This window comes from Bufo bufo, chromosome 6 (genome assembly GCF_905171765.1).
Source record: "Bufo bufo chromosome 6, aBufBuf1.1, whole genome shotgun sequence".
Lineage (NCBI taxonomy): Eukaryota > Metazoa > Chordata > Amphibia > Anura > Bufonidae > Bufo > Bufo bufo.
Window position 1 is genome coordinate 97,528,498 of NC_053394.1, and position 8,479 is coordinate 97,536,976.

Here is an 8,479-nt window from a genome sequence, read left to right on the forward strand (position 1 = left end):
TTGTCCATCTGACTGTGGGGGGCTGGCCAAAACAGGGGAGCCAAACGCTACCCTGTCTCAGACAGCCCCTCACAGTCAGACGGAGAGAACAGTTGTCCATCTGACTGTGGGGGGCTGGCCAAAACAGGGGAGCCAAACGCTACCCTGTCTCAGACAGCCCCTTACAGTCAGACGGAGAGAACAGTTGTCCATCTGACTGTAGGGGGGGCTGGCCAAAACAGGGGAGCCAAACGCTCCGCTGTCTCAGACAGCCCCTTTACAATTTATTTTTTGAACAGTTGTTATAAATATTTACCTTTTCGGTGCCATCGCCCTTCGTAGGAACCCCAGGGCCGCCGTATGGATGTAGGTGGCCCCTGAGGTTCCTCCGGAGCCACTCGGGGCCTGAACCTCCTTGTTGTAATCCCTCCTGAAGCGGTCCCGGATAGATCGCCAACGCGTTGTAACCAGTTTGACTATCGAAAAAAACAATAAAAACTAAAATCAGCATGATGAAGGAAAAGAACAATATTTTAAAGTATTAAAATACATATTGTTTTACTTACCATATTTCTCCTGAGCCGCCGCATCTAGATCCCCCCAGGTCTCAAAAACTGAAGCAGAGATGTCCCTCCAGAGCCGCTGGGTACGACGATGATCGGCGTGGTGGCGGTCGGAGTGGTCCCATAATGCTGGACGCGCCTCCACCAGTCGGATGAGGAGCAGTTTATCTATGCTCGGAACCCCGAACTCCTCATCTTCCCTGGTGGAGCCTACGGAACCCTGAAAAAAAGGAAATACAAAATTTAATGTAAATCCTAATACAAAATGCTAATTAAAACTACTTAATTCAATACTTACACATCTACGACCGCCACGCTCATTCCCGCGGACTCTGGAGGCGACTGGGGGATCCTCGCTGGCGGCTCTAGGTGCAGATTGCTAAAAACAATATTTTTTTTTTTTAGAAGACTGTACTTAAATAAAAAAAAAAAATTAAGATCTCTATATATATATATATATATATAAAAAAAGAAAAAAGATGGCAGCACCGTCACAGAAAAAAGAGAATGGAGGGTGCAAAAAGCCCAATGTGGATAAAAGCCAATCCAATAATGCAGACGTAGAAAAAGGGCAGCACTCCAATAAATAAAATAGCAAAAAACTTTATTTACCCATAAGGCTGTAGCGACGTTTCGGCTCTAACACAAGAGCCTTCCTCAAGCAGTGTGTACAGATCAAGATCCAAACATATATAGTGTTATAGCTAGCCATAGCCAATTACATGTTAAGTGAACATAATTAATAAATAAAGCAAAATACAGAATACATCATACATGTGAATACAGATAAAATCAGCAATACAATGTGGTTCAATCGTGGTGCACCTGATTGCTTAAAAACTATTACCATAAATATAAAACTTAGTGAGATATTTCTATAATTACATAGTTGATAATATGATCAGTGTCAACTGTAGATGATTAAATAAAGTGTCACGTGCTTACTATTACAGGTGGTGCATATTGAGGATGCAGGATGAGGGTCGGTTGTGGTCGCTGCTGACATGTGCGGTCCGGCGTGCCTAGGTCCCCACTGCGCATGCCAATACGACGTGTAATACATGTTGCCGGCCAGTATCAATACGACGTGTAATACATGCTGCCGGCCAGTATCAATCTCGTCACCTGACGCATATGCTCCTACGTCACCGCACCAAGACGGCCATTATGGATAAGGGCAAACAGCCCATTCTGTCGCCCTGACGATCATGCTGACAATTTAGTCCGATGCAGTGTGGAATCGGGATGGTACTGGCATGGGACAATGCCAGAGTGTCAAAAGTGGCTGAGTGGGCTCGGCTGAGGGATACCACAACAATGAAGAGTGGATCCGCCAGCCGTGACCACAGAGCGGCCGCGCATCTGTACGCAAATACAGAGTCGCGGCCGCTCCGATCCAACCCACCTGTCGCCACAACCTGTCGCCACAACATTCAGAGGGCTCTCCTCTTGACCCCTACCACACATGTAACGGAAAATAACAAAAACAAAAACAGTCTTCTGGAGGGAACACGGAAGTCGTTTTTCGCATAGACAATGGTATCCAGGCATCACGATCGCACTGTCAGCATGGAGGCCACACCGCCCATCATCACCCCAAACTCGCAGCATAACACCTGTAAATATAAAGATAAAGTGTGAGCATAAGTGCACGGAAGGGAATACAAAACATACAATATTAAAAGACTATTAGAATAAACGAAGATTTATGTATAGTACACACAAGTCACATAATCAACACTGGGACAATCGACATTAAAAAATACAAAGATAGAGGGCAAGACACGCCACTAACCGACCCCAACCTTGTAATCCACATTGAGACCATGTGGATGGAGGGAGTCCAACGTGTAGATCCATTTTAATTCTCGCTTTTTTAAAAGGCTAGTCCTGTTGCCACCTCTCCTAGGCATTGGTACATGGTCAATGATGCAAAATCTTAGGTCTTTCTCAGTGTGTTTCTGGTTGGCAAAGTGTTTAGATACTGGTAAATCCAGTCTTTTTTTCCTGACACTAAGTCGGTGATTGTTGAATCGTGTCTTAAAATCAGTTGTCGTTTCACCGACGTACAACAGATTACAAGGACAAACGATAACATACACAACAAAACTGGAGTCACAGGTCAGATAATGTCTCATCTGATATGAAACCCCAGTCCGTGGGTGCATGAAAGCTCTACCCTTAAGAATGAATTTACAGTTTACGCAGGACAAACAGGGAAAACAGCCGACACTGGCACCTGTCAGGGTCAGCTGTCTCGCTGTCTTCAGGGTTCCCACGTCTGCCCTTACCAATTGGTCCTTGAGACTCTTGGACCTGCGGTAGGACATGATCGGAGGAGAATGGAATTCCTTGACTGTGTTTAGACAACCGCCCAATATACCCCAGTGACGCCGAATAATGTTACTTATGTCGGCGCTCTGTTCACAGTGGGTGGAGATAAATGGAATCCTAGTCATCTGTTTTTGTTTTGCCTTCCTTTTTAGAGTGTCATCCCTGTTCAGTTGACTGACCAGTTTCTTTTGTTCCTGTAATAGCTTAATTGGATACCCTCGTTTCTCAAATTTATGTAACAGTGTATCCAAGGTATTGTTGGATGCCACAGGGTCAGAAACGATACGTTTAACCCTCAAGAACTGGGAGTATGGGAGGGATTTAACCATGGACCTAGGGTGATTACTGCTGTAGGTCAGTAGCGTGTTCCTGTCGGTTGACTTAGTAAATAATTCTGTCTGCAATTTACCATCCGACAGGATCACGCGAGTGTCCAAAAACTGCATTTCAACACAGGAATGCACCAAAGTGAACTGTAGTGCCCTATCAATTCCATTGAGGAAACTGTGAAAATCACAGAGTTGTTTGGCATCACCTGTCCAAATGAGGAAGACGTCGTCTATGTACCGCCACCACGCCCTAACATGTTGGAAGTGGTGGCTTCCATAGACGACGTCCTCCTCAAACCTGCGCATAAAGATATTGGCGTAAGTTGGGGCCACATTGGACCCCATCGCCACGCCCTGTTCCTGCACGTAGTATGAATCTTGAAATAAGAAATAATTGTGCCTAAGCACAATCTCCAACAAAGATAGTACAAAATGTTGGGAACCATCAGTGAGTGTGGATTTATCCAACATTGAACCGACCGCAGCCAATCCCTTTTGATGATCTATTGATGTATAAAGTGAAGTTACATCAAACGATGCAAGTATCACATCAGATACATCAACAAGATCAACATCCTGCAATTTAAGCAAAAAGTCGCTGGTGTCACGAATATATGAGCTGCCCCCACAAGCGAAACTGCACAGAACTTTATCAAGGAAGATGGCCACATGGCTGAAGATTGAATCGGAGCCCGAAACAATAGGGCGACCAGGGGGATCGACGAGGGACTTGTGGATCTTGGGCAACACATAAAGCACCGGAGTGACAGGATGTGTTACAGTAAGGAAATCCACAAGTCCCTCGTCAATAACCCCCGCATGCAGAGCCTCCGTCAATACATTTTCAATCAATTCAGCAACCTTGAACCTCGGGTCAAAATCAATGTGACTATAGACGGTTCTGTCACCCAATTGCCGCTTGATTTCGGCAATATACTTCTGGGTGTCAAGCACGACCACCGCGCCGCCTTTATCGGCGGCCTTAATGGTAAGTTCATGGTCGAGTTTTAATTCTTTAAGAGCAACCATCTCTTCCGCTGTCACATTGGGATGACCAAAAGGTTGTACAGATTTTATCGCCTTTAATCTCTGAATGTCAGATTTAACGGCAGCCATATACGCCTCCATTGCAGGCTCATTGACAACTGGATTGAAGGTGCTTCTAGTTGAAAGATCGAACATGTCAAGAGAGAAATCACTCATCTTGGCATGCTCGATCTTCCCCCTATTCTGGAACCAAATTCTCAACTTGATAGCACGAAAGAAATTATACAGGTCAAAATCAAGTTCGAACCAGTCCACAGTGGTTCGTGGGCAAAAAGAAAGCCCCTTACTTAATACACTCACTTGGGCGTCAGTCAAATTTTTTGAAGAAAGATTCACCACGAACCACTGTGGACTGGTTCGAACTTGATTTTGACCTGTATAATTTCTTTCGTGCTATCAAGTTGAGAATTTGGTTCCAGAATAGGGGGAAGATCGAGCATGCCAAGATGAGTGATTTCTCTCTTGACATGTTCGATCTTTCAACTAGAAGCACCTTCAATCCAGTTGTCAATGAGCCTGCAATGGAGGCGTATATGGCTGCCGTTAAATCTGACATTCAGAGATTAAAGGCGATAAAATCTGTACAACCTTTTGGTCATCCCAATGTGACAGCGGAAGAGATGGTTGCTCTTAAAGAATTAAAACTCGACCATGAACTTACCATTAAGGCCGCCGATAAAGGCGGCGCGGTGGTCGTGCTTGACACCCAGAAGTATATTGCCGAAATCAAGCGGCAATTGGGTGACAGAACCGTCTATAGTCACATTGATTTTGACCCGAGGTTCAAGGTTGCTGAATTGATTGAAAATGTATTGACGGAGGCTCTGCATGCGGGGGTTATTGACGAGGGACTTGTGGATTTCCTTACTGTAACACATCCTGTCACTCCGGTGCTTTATGTGTTGCCCAAGATCCACAAGTCCCTCGTCGATCCCCCTGGTCGCCCTATTGTTTCGGGCTCCGATTCAATCTTCAGCCATGTGGCCATCTTCCTTGATAAAGTTCTGTGCAGTTTCGCTTGTGGGGGCAGCTCATATATTCGTGACACCAGCGACTTTTTGCTTAAATTGCAGGATGTTGATCTTGTTGATGTATCTGATGTGATACTTGCATCGTTTGATGTAACTTCACTTTATACATCAATAGATCATCAAAAGGGATTGGCTGCGGTCGGTTCAATGTTGGATAAATCCACACTCACTGATGGTTCCCAACATTTTGTACTATCTTTGTTGGAGATTGTGCTTAGGCACAATTATTTCTTATTTCAAGATTCATACTACGTGCAGGAACAGGGCGTGGCGATGGGGTCCAATGTGGCCCCAACTTACGCCAATATCTTTATGCGCAGGTTTGAGGAGGACGTCGTCTATGGAAGCCACCACTTCCAACATGTTAGGGCGTGGTGGCGGTACATAGACGACGTCTTCCTCATTTGGACAGGTGATGCCAAACAACTCTGTGATTTTCACAGTTTCCTCAATGGAATTGATAGGGCACTACAGTTCACTTTGGTGCATTCCTGTGTTGAAATGCAGTTTTTGGACACTCGCGTGATCCTGTCGGATGGTAAATTGCAGACAGAATTATTTACTAAGTCAACCGACAGGAACACGCTACTGACCTACAGCAGTAATCACCCTAGGTCCATGGTTAAATCCCTCCCATACTCCCAGTTCTTGAGGGTTAAACGTATCGTTTCTGACCCTGTGGCATCCAACAATACCTTGGATACACTGTTACATAAATTTGAGAAACGAGGGTATCCAATTAAGCTATTACAGGAACAAAAGAAACTGGTCAGTCAACTGAACAGGGATGACACTCTAAAAAGGAAGGCAAAACAAAAACAGATGACTAGGATTCCATTTATCTCCACCCACTGTGAACAGAGCGCCGACATAAGTAACATTATTCGGCGTCACTGGGGTATATTGGGCGGTTGTCTAAACACAGTCAAGGAATTCCATTCTCCTCCGATCATGTCCTACCGCAGGTCCAAGAGTCTCAAGGACCAATTGGTAAGGGCAGACGTGGGAACCCTGAAGACAGCGAGACAGCTGACCCTGACAGGTGCCAGTGTCGGCTGTTTTCCCTGTTTGTCCTGCGTAAACTGTAAATTCATTCTTAAGGGTAGAGCTTTCATGCACCCACGGACTGGGGTTTCATATCAGATGAGACATTATCTGACCTGTGACTCCAGTTTTGTTGTGTATGTTATCGTTTGTCCTTGTAATCTGTTGTACGTCGGTGAAACGACAACTGATTTTAAGACACGATTCAACAATCACCGACTTAGTGTCAGGAAAAAAAGACTGGATTTACCAGTATCTAAACACTTTGCCAACCAGAAACACACTGAGAAAGACCTAAGATTTTGCATCATTGACCATGTACCAATGCCTAGGAGAGGTGGCAACAGGACTAGCCTTTTAAAAAAGCGAGAATTAAAATGGATCTACACGTTGGACTCCCTCCATCCACATGGTCTCAATGTGGATTACAAGGTTGGGGTCGGTTAGTGGCGTGTCTTGCCCTCTATCTTTGTATTTTTTAATGTCGATTGTCCCAGTGTTGATTATGTGACTTGTGTGTACTATACATAAATCTTCGTTTATTCTAATAGTCTTTTAATATTGTATGTTTTGTATTCCCTTCCGTGCACTTATGCTCACACTTTATCTTTATATTTACAGGTGTTATGCTGCGAGTTTGGGGTGATGATGGGCGGTGTGGCCTCCATGCTGACAGTGCGATCGTGATGCCTGGATACCATTGTCTATGCGAAAAACGACTTCCGTGTTCCCTCCAGAAGACTGTTTTTGTTTTTGTTATTTTCCGTTACATGTGTGGTAGGGGTCAAGAGGAGAGCCCTCTGAATGTTGTGGCGACAGGTTGTGGCGACAGGTGGGTTGGATCGGAGCGGCCGCGACTCTGTATTTGCGTACAGATGCGCGGCCGCTCTGTGGTCACGGCTGGCGGATCCACTCTTCATTGTTGTGGTATCCCTCAGCCGAGCCCACTCAGCCACTTTTGACACTCTGGCATTGTCCCATGCCAGTACCATCCCGATTCCACACTGCATCGGACTAAATTGTCAGCATGATCGTCAGGGCGACAGAATGGGCTGTTTGCCCTTATCCATAATGGCCGTCTTGGTGCGGTGACGTAGGAGCATATGCGTCAGGTGACGAGATTGATACTGGCCGGCAGCATGTATTACACGTCGTATTGATACTGGCCGGCAACATGTATTACACGTCGTATTGGCATGCGCAGTGGGGACCTAGGCACGCCGGACCGCACATGTCAGCAGCGACCACAACCGACCCTCATCCTGCATCCTCAATATGCACCACCTGTAATAGTAAGCACGTGACACTTTATTTAATCATCTACAGTTGACACTGATCATATTATCAACTATGTAATTATAGAAATATCTCACTAAGTTTTATATTTATGGTAATAGTTTTTAAGCAATCAGGTGCACCACGATTGAACCACATTGTATTGCTGATTTTATCTGTATTCACATGTATGATGTATTCTGTATTTTGCTTTATTTATTAATTATGTTCACTTAACATGTAATTGGCTATGGCTAGCTATAACACTATATATGTTTGGATCTTGATCTGTACACACTGCTTGAGGAAGGCTCTTGTGTTAGAGCCGAAACGTCGCTACAGCCTTATGGGTAAATAAAGTTTTTTGCTATTTTATTTATTGGAGTGCTGCCCTTTTTCTACGTCTATATATATATATATATACTTACTTCTTGACAGCCCCGGTCCGGGCTTGGTCCACCTCCCCTGGACGCTGGCGATTCGGCAGGTGATGGAGAGCCCTCCACAGACGATGATGAAGAAATCTATAATAAGGGCACATACTGATTAATGCAACGAATCAAACAGTAAAAACTCCAAATGTTGATTTTATACTTACCGGCCACTGAATACGGCGGCGGCGCCTTCTGGGTGGGTCACTCCAGTCTATGGATGTCTTCTTTGATGACATCTGTACGCAACAGAATACCAGACAAAATGCAGATAACGTTAAAGGAACTTGTAGAGCACTATTTCCTCATATATCAACAATTTTTTTTTTTCAATACTTACTTTTTAAAATATAGATCTGGGCTTGCCCACCGCAGATAGTTTTTATTTTTTTTATTTTTTTGGGAACGACCCTAATAATAAAATGATTAAAAAAATGAATCCGACA

At 44.5% G+C, this 8,479-nt stretch overlaps 1 long non-coding RNA gene across 1 annotated transcript; it reads right to left on the minus strand.

Annotated features, from left to right (window-relative positions):
• Nucleotides 1-316: 316 nt before the first annotated feature.
• Nucleotides 317-8,054, minus strand: LOC121005311. The gene is made up of 3 exons (XR_005779910.1): nt 8,031-8,054; nt 546-921; nt 317-455 (listed from the first exon to the last, which is right to left on the minus strand). It is a non-coding gene; the product is annotated as an uncharacterized LOC121005311 (long non-coding RNA).
• Nucleotides 8,055-8,479: the final 425 nt, after the last annotated feature.